Source organism: Bombina bombina, chromosome 4 (genome assembly GCF_027579735.1).
Source record: "Bombina bombina isolate aBomBom1 chromosome 4, aBomBom1.pri, whole genome shotgun sequence".
NCBI lineage: Eukaryota > Metazoa > Chordata > Amphibia > Anura > Bombinatoridae > Bombina > Bombina bombina.
The window spans coordinates 1,202,431,305-1,202,441,304 of record NC_069502.1 but is presented as its reverse complement, the minus strand read 5'-3'; the positions used below and the strand labels follow the sequence as shown (position 1 = coordinate 1,202,441,304).

General features: G+C 33.6%; 1 protein-coding gene across 2 annotated transcripts in view; it reads left to right on the top strand.

Moving 5' to 3' along the window:
* Window positions 1-10,000, top strand: part of ZFAND3 (zinc finger AN1-type containing 3) — a 698,731-nt gene that overhangs the window by 99,593 nt on the left and 589,138 nt on the right. The gene's annotated exons all lie outside the window — the stretch shown is intronic.

The window sequence follows — 10,000 nt, the reverse complement described above, 5'->3', positions numbered from 1 at the left end:
TATGCTTAATTGGTAGTAGGCTTTCGAGCCTATACAGCTTGGAGTAAGACAACATGCATAAAGAGGATGATGTGGTCAAAATACTCATTTGCCTAATAATTCTGCACTCCCTGTATATATAATGAGAGAATCTTGTTTAATACGCGTGTATACATGGTTCCATCAGTAAGATAGTACGGTCATCAGAAAATTACTACTTGTTTTAAATAGAATAACGTGCGTTTTAGAGCACAAAAACTAAAGACATAGACTTTGTGACTTACTGGAGGGGGGGGGGGCATGGTCAGGTTTAGTAATTTATCAGAAAAGTAACCTGCATGATTTTAAATTACTGATCTATAATGCAAGAAAAAAAACACCTTTGATAATGTATATGAAGTTGTTTAATTGTAGCAGAATTTGAGCTGGCGACGTCTCTCTGTAACAGTGCGACAATAGGCTGGTTTCTGTACTGTGTGCTACAAACAACGCACTATACAGACACATTTGGACTCCAACTCGGATTTAGCTAAAACCTTTTATTATGTTTTAATGGCTTCCCCTCAGACAATTCCTTTCTTTCATCTGGTAATCGTAAGCTGCCACTAGTTATATGATGAATTACAATGTTTCTTTGGTAGATGAAGTTTAACGTATTCCAGCAGCCCACTTCAACCAACCTAACGATCCCCCCAATGGTTTTCATCCCACAATTATTGCAAGGGCCGGTGAGTCTCTCTCTCTGGCCTGTAATTTTCATTAGGCAGTTAGTCCCCCCTCCCACCTATCACCCTGTATAGGTTTCCGAGTCCCCCTGCTGCATGTAATAGTATTTTCTCTTACCAAAGTGAGCTGCAAATTCCATTTGGTTTTGTCATTTTAATTGTATTTGCTCAGTGGGAAGGAACTTGATGTGCTGATTTGCAGGCAATAAAAGCTTTGATTTCGCTTGTTTTCATTATGTAAGTTTTCAGCGAGAGTTTTTAAAGATTTATTCCAAGGAACCTTAGGGCTTGTTCAATGGCCTCCATGGAGCTAGTGAATTAACGCTTTTAGTTTTTAAGATCTAGCTAGTTGCCCTGGCTCCCCGTCGCTGCGTTTGTGCATTGACAAAACGTGCACTGGTAGTAGGTTGTGCGCAAGCTAATAACTTTATGCAGAAAGCTACGGCAATTATGTGTGACCTGACAATACCTGAAGAAATCGGTTGTAACTGTGGCGAAGGAAGAGCTGCGTTTTTTGTTGTTGTTTTTTTAATATTTTATCTTGTAGATGAGTACTGAAAGTATGAAAATCCTTAATCCTCCTAATTTGGTGCTGAATGTAGTATTTTAGTGTTGAGATCCAAAGTTCTCTGTTTGGTCCACCTCCCCCAACCACACCATTAGTTTAAATGCCCAGAAGTATTAAATCAGAAGTGTCCAAGAGTTCTTAAATTCCACAAACAAGCCAGGAGGTAAAAGAGAATTTATATTATCCTGCTGGGTGATGTATTCTAGCTTTAGGATCCAAGTTCTGCAGCTGGTCCACCTCCTGACTTTTCCAATTACTTTCAATGGCCACATGTACTAAATTGTGAATGCCCAGCAGTTCTTAAAGGGCCACTGTAAGTAAATATTTTCTATGCCTGTTACTAACTAACTACCCCAATACGCTTTTTATCAATAGCATTTCATTAACATATCTCTACCGTATATCAGAAATCTTGTCTGCAAATTTAATTGTTTTCCAAACCCACTCCGTGGGTATCCTTTGCTCTGTACCAATCCGTTTACAATACCTAGGTTTCAAAATGGCGCTTTAAACACAAAGTTATTGGTTTAAGTATTTTGAACACGCAGTGCTGAAAATAGTGGGCAGGATAACGTGACATCATCGGCGAATAAAAGATATAACTTTTAGAACGTTATGAAACTTCGTTTTGGAGAAAATATAGGTCAGTAGGTTTTAATTAATGTTTATTAACTTTAATATGTTAGTTGTTTAGCTTAAAAATTATAACAGAAAGTAATCCTTTAAAGGCCACAAACTGGTGGGGAGAAAAATTAAACTCAAAATAAAATCCTCCTTTTAAAACTGTTCAAGCTTACAATGTAAAATTCATGTTTCTACCAGGGGTTGACAAATCTGTTAATAATTTAGGAGCTAGTCATACTTTTAAGGGCCTGACCGTGTTATTTGTATATAGATATATGGAGAATATCCTAAAATGTTATGGGCCAGGGGCCCAGGGGCCCAGGGGCCCAGAGGCAGAACTTTTCTTTCTGCAATGAGATTTTTTTTAGTGAAAAATTTTCTGCAGGTCATTTTTAAATAAAATTACATTTTAAATTAGACAGTTACACTAAGGCAGGAGTTTAATTGCAATGTGTTGGTTAACTGAAGAATAAAGCAGTTTTTAATGTTTTATAATATAGTGCAGTAGTTGAAAATTGCATTGCAAATTAGATAGATACAAAAAAAAGATATTTTAAAATGTCTCTACTAAATCGGTTTCCTTTTCTCTTGATCTAACATAGAAATGTAGTATAATAAAGATGCAGAGCTCTTACATTCAGAATAAACAGCTTTGCAGACTGGGAAAGGCTAAGGGGAGGGTTTGAAAAAAATCTCTGAGAGCTAGTCAACAAGCAATGCGCTGCTGGTTTGCAGCGCTACTGCATATTTGACTGCTCACTTCAAACAGCAGTTTGCCCTGGATGCACTGTGTTAAGGAAAATTTACACAGTGCAGCCAGAGCACAGCTCTGTTTGAAGAGAACTGTCTAATGTGGAGCAGCACTACAAAGTTCAAGCGCTAACAGTTCCTGCATGTGTCCTGTTCTTTCTGCAGACATGCTGCATTTTCTGCGATGACATCTCACATCACTGTATGTTCTGCCTTGGGGGCCAGGGGTAAGATTCATTGTTGTTGTGTTGCTAGAGAATTACAGATCAGCCAAGACTTAATGTTTTTAAACAAATTTAATGTCTTTATTTTTTATTGCTATTGTTTTTTTATTAGCCAAACTCCTTATTTTGAAGAGCCAATCTGGGCTTTAGTCTGCTGACATCAAGGGCTTGCCACTGTCATTCTGTTTGTATGAAGTGCTTTGTTATAAGTTGGACATGAAACCCACATTTTATTCTTTCATGATTCAGACAGAGCATAACGTTTTAAACAACTTTCTATTTACTTCTATTATCAATTTTGTTTCATTCTTTTTGTATCCTTTGCTGAAAGAGCAGGAATGCACTACTGGGAGCTAGCTTAACACATTCAGTGAGCCAATGAAGATGCAGTAAAAACATGTGCAATCACCAGTCAGCAGCTAACTCCCAGTAGGGCATTACTACTCCTTAGCCTACCTGGGTATGCTTTTTAATAAAGGATTCCAAGAGAAGAAAGCATATGAGATGATATCTATATATAGAATAGCCATTTTAAAATTGAAGAAAGTTACCCAGCTGACTCATTTGCTCTCTTTTCTTGGACTGAGACTGAACAGCCATCCTGTAAATGATCCTATTTAATAATAAAAGCCAGAGGATGACCAGATGACCCAGGTACACTATAATGTATCGGGTCTGCAGACTTCAGTACTTAACGTTTGCTGAGATTCAGTCTCATTGCAAATTCTCATCTATTGATGTTTATCTCTGATCATTATCAACACACAGAGGTCATAATATAACATGTTTAGTTATTTGTAGTAAGCCAACTGTCCATTATTCTTTTTATTATTTATCTTGTGCCCCTTTCATGTAATTCCACTCTTAAAGGGACATGAAACCCAAAATTTTTCTTTATGGTTCAGGTGTACTATTTTATCACCTTTCCAATATATAATGCTTCATTCTCTTGTCATTCTTTGTTGAAGAAACAGTAGTTCACATGGGTGAGCCAGTAACATGAGGCATATATGTGCACCCACCAATCATCAGCTCCTGAGCCTGCCTAGGTATGTTTTTCAACAAAGGATTACAAGGAGAACAAATTGGATCATGGAAGTAAATGGGAAGATTGTTTGAAATTGCATTCTCTTGTGTTTCATGTTCTATTAAATTTGTAGATTTTCTATTTCTCATAGCTGGGAATGCACACTGAAGACTAGGCTAACTGTGCTACAAATATGTCCCTAATTGTCTTCATCAGATAACTGCAAAACAATGTAGTTAATACTGACATGACGACTATGGGTGAAGTTTGGCTTTTGAAAAACAATTGCAGCAAACAAGATGTTTGTTTTTAACTGGTTAATTATGTTATTCTGCCACACGGCATCAGAAGGACTTCATCTTCAGATAATAAAAACAGCATTTTCTGTTTGTGAATAATACCATAACAACTCTTTTGTTCTTTTTATGATATTAGACTTCTATTCCAGTGTGATTAGCTGTGAAAATGTATGTACACGGCAGTACAGGTACAAACCCTTTTACCCAAACTGCTTGGGACCGGAAAAAGTTTTATTTTAGAATATTTATATATTTGCATCTGTAAAATGGGACAGTTTGGGGAGTGGATGAGAAGATTTGTAAACAACTATCTTATCTCATTTAGGCCAGAACTCGACAAACCCAAGAGCTAGGGAGCCCCCACCCCCACCACTGTCTGGTTAAATATTCTGGCTCCACCCCCTAATTTAGGCTTTATTTACATATCATAATACAGCTTCTACATGCAGCCTAAAGGTAGTTTCATATCATTTATAATACTTTTCTCTACATAATAGTACAGCACTGTAATCATAAAGTTTGTTGTTGTTGTTGTAAATAAATATAGACTAGCTCAGGGGTCGTGAAATCTGTTTAGGAGCCAGTAAGAATATTTATGAGCCAGGCATATGATACTTTTAGGAGACAGATGGGGTATATAGATATATGGAGAATAACCCTAAAAGTTAGGAGCCAGGTGTAATATTCCAGGAGTCAGTGACGCTCCTGGGTTTGTTGAGCCCTGGACTAGCAAATGCATATTAGAAAACAAGAACTAAACAAAATATGCAGGTGACTTACTGGTGGGGTAAAGTCATTTTTAATAATTTTATATCTAAAAAAAAATATTTATATATATTAATGAAAGTTTAAATTATGGTTTTGGGGTCTTGCACCTGTACATTTACTGTACTTTTGTATGCTGACCGGCCGTATAAGTGAAAACAAATTCAAGCTCGGCCCTATATTTGACAAACGTAGGCATCTCATTTTAGATGGTTCCCTGAATGAGACCACAGCTTGGGTTGTGACTGCTCCTTATTCTTTTTTAGCACTTGTAGGGAATCTGATTAATGTACTGAGTTTTGTGAAGCTGCGTTTCAATACCAAGGGTGATAAAATCCCAGAGTATAATTCTTAGGCTTTTCTAAAGCAGCAGATTTATCAGGTGACCTTTCTGTTTCTCTGCGCTCATCAAATTGTTTTACTCATTGGGCTGATAAAAGGTCCTTAAACGTCACTCAGCTCTAAATAGTTCTGTATCGATATTTTATCATCATTCCCTACCAATATTTCTTAATTTGATTTCCTTTCACTGTAGAGCTTAAATGATAATGTAGCTGTTTTTCCTCTGGGGAGGGAACTTTTATTTATTTTTATTTTAAAGGGGCGTGGTGGTCAAAATGTTATTAAAAAATAAATAAAACTCAGTTTGCTTCTGTTATCAGAATGACCTCTTTTCTATGTACAGAGAGGCTCAGGAGCGTACACGTGTCTCTTAAGCATTGTGTAGCAGCCATGAGAGAATACTTATCTTCCTGTACTCGACTTTGTGCTTATTCGCTTCTATGGGGTGATATCATCTGGGAGCGATATCCGATTTCTAGAAGTTTGTTTCCCTCATAATATCTGGTGCCACTGTTTAATAACATATGACATAGTATTATGGGCTAGATTACAAATTAACCGCTAAACATAACCTTTTTTGCGCTTGTTGAGTTGCACTCTTATTGTGAGTTGAAAGTAAACTGTTTTTACTCTTGCAATAACCCAATGAGAGCAAAAATCTGAACTTAGGATAACAAGTGTGCGTTCCCGTTTTCCCCCATAGATGTGAACGGAGCAAAAAAAGTGTGAAAACACTAATACCCTCCAATGTTCTTCACATAGCAGAATATATTCTATTTATTAATATATATATATATATGTGTATTTTGTCTCTCTCTATATCTAAAGAGAAAAAGTGCCATCATATAGAAATATGTATTTATAAATACATATACCATATGTCAGAACATTGTAATGTGAAATATTTACAGTAAATACACACTAACACTTTATTAAATATGAATATTGCATAAATATGCTTTTAGATGTTTTAATCTAACTGCAAAAGAGTTTGCAATGCGCATATATATATATATATATGTATGTATGTATAATTATGTATCTATATGTGCTTTGTGTGTGTGTTTATGTATATATGTATATGTGTGTGTGTGTTTATGTATATATGTATATGTGTGTGTGTGTTTATGTATATATGTATATGTGTGTGTGTGTTTATGTATATATGTATATGTGTGTGTGTTTATGTATATATGTATATGTGTGTGTGTGTGTTTATGTATATATGTATATGTGTGTGTTTATGTATATATGTATATGTGTGTGTGTGTTTATGTATATATGTATATGTGTGTGTTTATGTATATATGTATATGTGTGTGTGTGTTTATGTATATATGTATATGTGTGTGTGTGTTTATGTATATATGTATATGTGCTTTGTGTGTGTGTGTTTATGTATATATGTATATGTGCTTTGTGTGTGTGTGTTTATGTATATATGTATATGTGTGTGTGTTTATGTATATATGTATATGTGTGTGTGTGTGTTTATGTATATATGTATGTGTGTGTGTTTATGTATATATGTATATGTGTGTGTGTTTATGTATATATGTGTGTGTGTGTTTATGTATATATGTGTGTGTGTGTTTATGTATATATGTATATGTGTGTGTGTTTATGTATATATGTATATGTGTGTGTGTTTATGTATATATGTATATGTGTGTGTGTTTATGTATATATGTATATGTGTGTGTGTTTATGTATATATGTGTGTGTGTGTTTATGTATATATGCGTGTGTGTGTTTATGTATATATGTATATGTGTGTGTGTTTATGTATATATGTGTGTGTGTGTTTATGTATATATGTATATGTGTGTGTGTTTATGTATATATGTATATGTGTGTGTGTTTATGTATATATGTATATGTGTGTGTGTTTATGTATATATGTATATGTGTGTGTGTTTATGTATATATGTATATGTGTGTGTGTTTATGTATATATGTATATGTGTGTGTGTTTATGTATATATGTATATGTGTGTGTGTTTATGTATATATGTGTGTGTGTGTGTTTATGTATATATGTGTGTGTGTGTGTTTATGTATATATGTGTGTGTGTGTTTATGTATATATGTATGTGTGTGTTTATGTATATATGTATGTGTGTGTGTGTGTTTATGTATATATGTATATGTGTATGTGTGTGTGTGTTTATGTATATATGTGTGTGTGTGTTTATGTATATATGTGTGTGTGTGTTTATGTATATATGTGTGTGTGTGTTTATGTATATATGTGTGTGTGTGTTTATGTATATATGTGTGTGTGTGTTTATGTATATATGTGTGTGTGTGTTTATGTATATATGTGTGTGTGTGTGTTTATGTATATATGTGTGTGTGTGTGTTTATGTATATATGTGTGTGTGTGTGTTTATGTATATATGTGTGTGTGTGTTTATGTATATATGTGTGTGTGTGTTTATGTATATGTGTGTGTGTGTGTTTATGTATATATGTGTGTGTGTGTTTATGTATATATGTGTGTGTGTGTGTTTATGTATATATGTGTGTGTGTGTGTTTATGTATATATGTGTGTGTTTATGTATATATGTGTGTGTGTGTGTTTATGTATATATATGTGTGTGTGTGTGTTTATGTATATATATATGTGTGTGTGTGTGTTTATGTATATATATGTGTGTGTGTGTGTTTATGTATATATATGTGTGTGTGTGTGTTTATGTATATATATGTGTGTGTGTGTGTTTATGTATATATATATGTGTGTGTGTGTTTATGTATATATGTGTGTGTGTGTTTATGTATATATGTGTGTGTGTGTTTATGTATATATGTGTGTGTGTGTTTATGTATATATGTGTGTGTGTGTTTATGTATATATGTGTGTGTGTGTTTATGTATATATGTGTGTGTGTGTTTATGTATATATGTGTGTGTGTGTTTATGTATATATGTGTGTGTGTGTTTATGTATATATGTGTGTGTGTGTTTATGTATATATGTGTGTGTGTGTTTATGTATATATGTGTGTGTGTGTGTGTTTATGTATATATGTGTGTGTGTGTGTTTATGTATATATGTGTGTGTGTGTGTTTATGTATATGTGTGTGTGTGTTTATGTATATATGTATGTGTGTGTGTGTGTGTTTATGTATATATGTATGTGTGTGTGTTTATGTATATATGTGTGTGTGTGTTTATGTATATATGTGTGTGTGTGTGTTTATGTATATATATGTGTGTGTGTGTTTATGTATATATATATGTGTGTGTGTGTTTATGTATATATATATGTGTGTGTGTGTTTATGTATATATATATGTGTGTGTGTGTGTTTATGTATATATATATGTGTGTGTGTGTTTATGTATATATATATATGTGTGTGTGTGTTTATGTATATATATATATGTGTGTGTGTGTTTATGTATATATATATATGTGTGTGTGTGTTTATGTATATATGTGTGTGTGTGTGTGTTTATGTATATATGTGTGTGTGTGTTTATGTATATATGTGTGTGTGTGTTTATGTATATATGTGTGTGTGTGTTTATGTATATATGTGTGTGTGTGTTTATGTATATGTGTGTGTGTGTGTTTATGTATATGTGTGTGTGTGTGTTTATGTATATGTGTGTGTGTGTGTTTATGTATATGTGTGTGTGTGTGTTTATGTATATATGTGTGTGTGTGTTTATGTATATATGTGTGTGTGTGTGTTTATGTATATGTGTGTGTGTGTGTTTATGTATATATGTGTGTGTGTGTTTATGTATATATGTATATATGTGTGTGTGTGTTTATGTATATATGTATATGTGTGTGTGTTTATGTATATATGTATGTGTGTGTGTGTGTTTATGTATATATGTATGTGTGTGTGTGTGTTTATGTATATATGTATATGTGTGTGTGTGTTTATGTATATATGTATATGTGTGTGTGTGTTTATGTATATATGTATGTGTGTGTGTGTGTTTATGTATATGTGTGTGTGTGTGTGTGTTTATGTATATATGTGTGTGTGTGTGTGTGTTTATGTATATATGTATGTGTGTGTGTGTGTGTTTATGTATGTATGTGTGTGTGTGTGTTTATGTATATATGTATATGTGTGTGTGTTTATGTATATGTGTGTGTGTGTTTATGTATATATGTATATGTGTGTGTGTGTTTATGTATATATGTATATGTGTGTGTGTTTATGTATATATGTATATGTGTGTGTGTGTGTGTTTATGTATATATGTATATGTGTGTGTGTGTGTTTATGTATATATGTATATGTGTGTGTGTTTATGTATATATGTATATGTGTGTGTGTTTATGTATATATGTATATGTGTGTGTGTGTTTATGTATATATGTATATGTGTGTGTGTGTGTGTGTTTATGTATATATGTATATGTGTGTGTGTGTGTGTGTGTGTGTTTATGTATATGTGTGTGTGTTTATGTATATATGTATATGTGTGTGTGTTTATGTATATATGTATGTGTGTGTGTGTTTATGTATATATGTATATGTGTGTGTGTGTTTATGTATATATGTATATGTGTGTGTGTGTTTATGTATATATGTATATGTGGGTGTCGTGAGTCACCATGATCTGGGGGCCTGTTACAGAACACTCTTTGTGCAGGGGGTACATGGGCTTAAGGATACCCAGAGACTGCATGGAGATGTGGAATTGTATATGCTGGACACCCCATG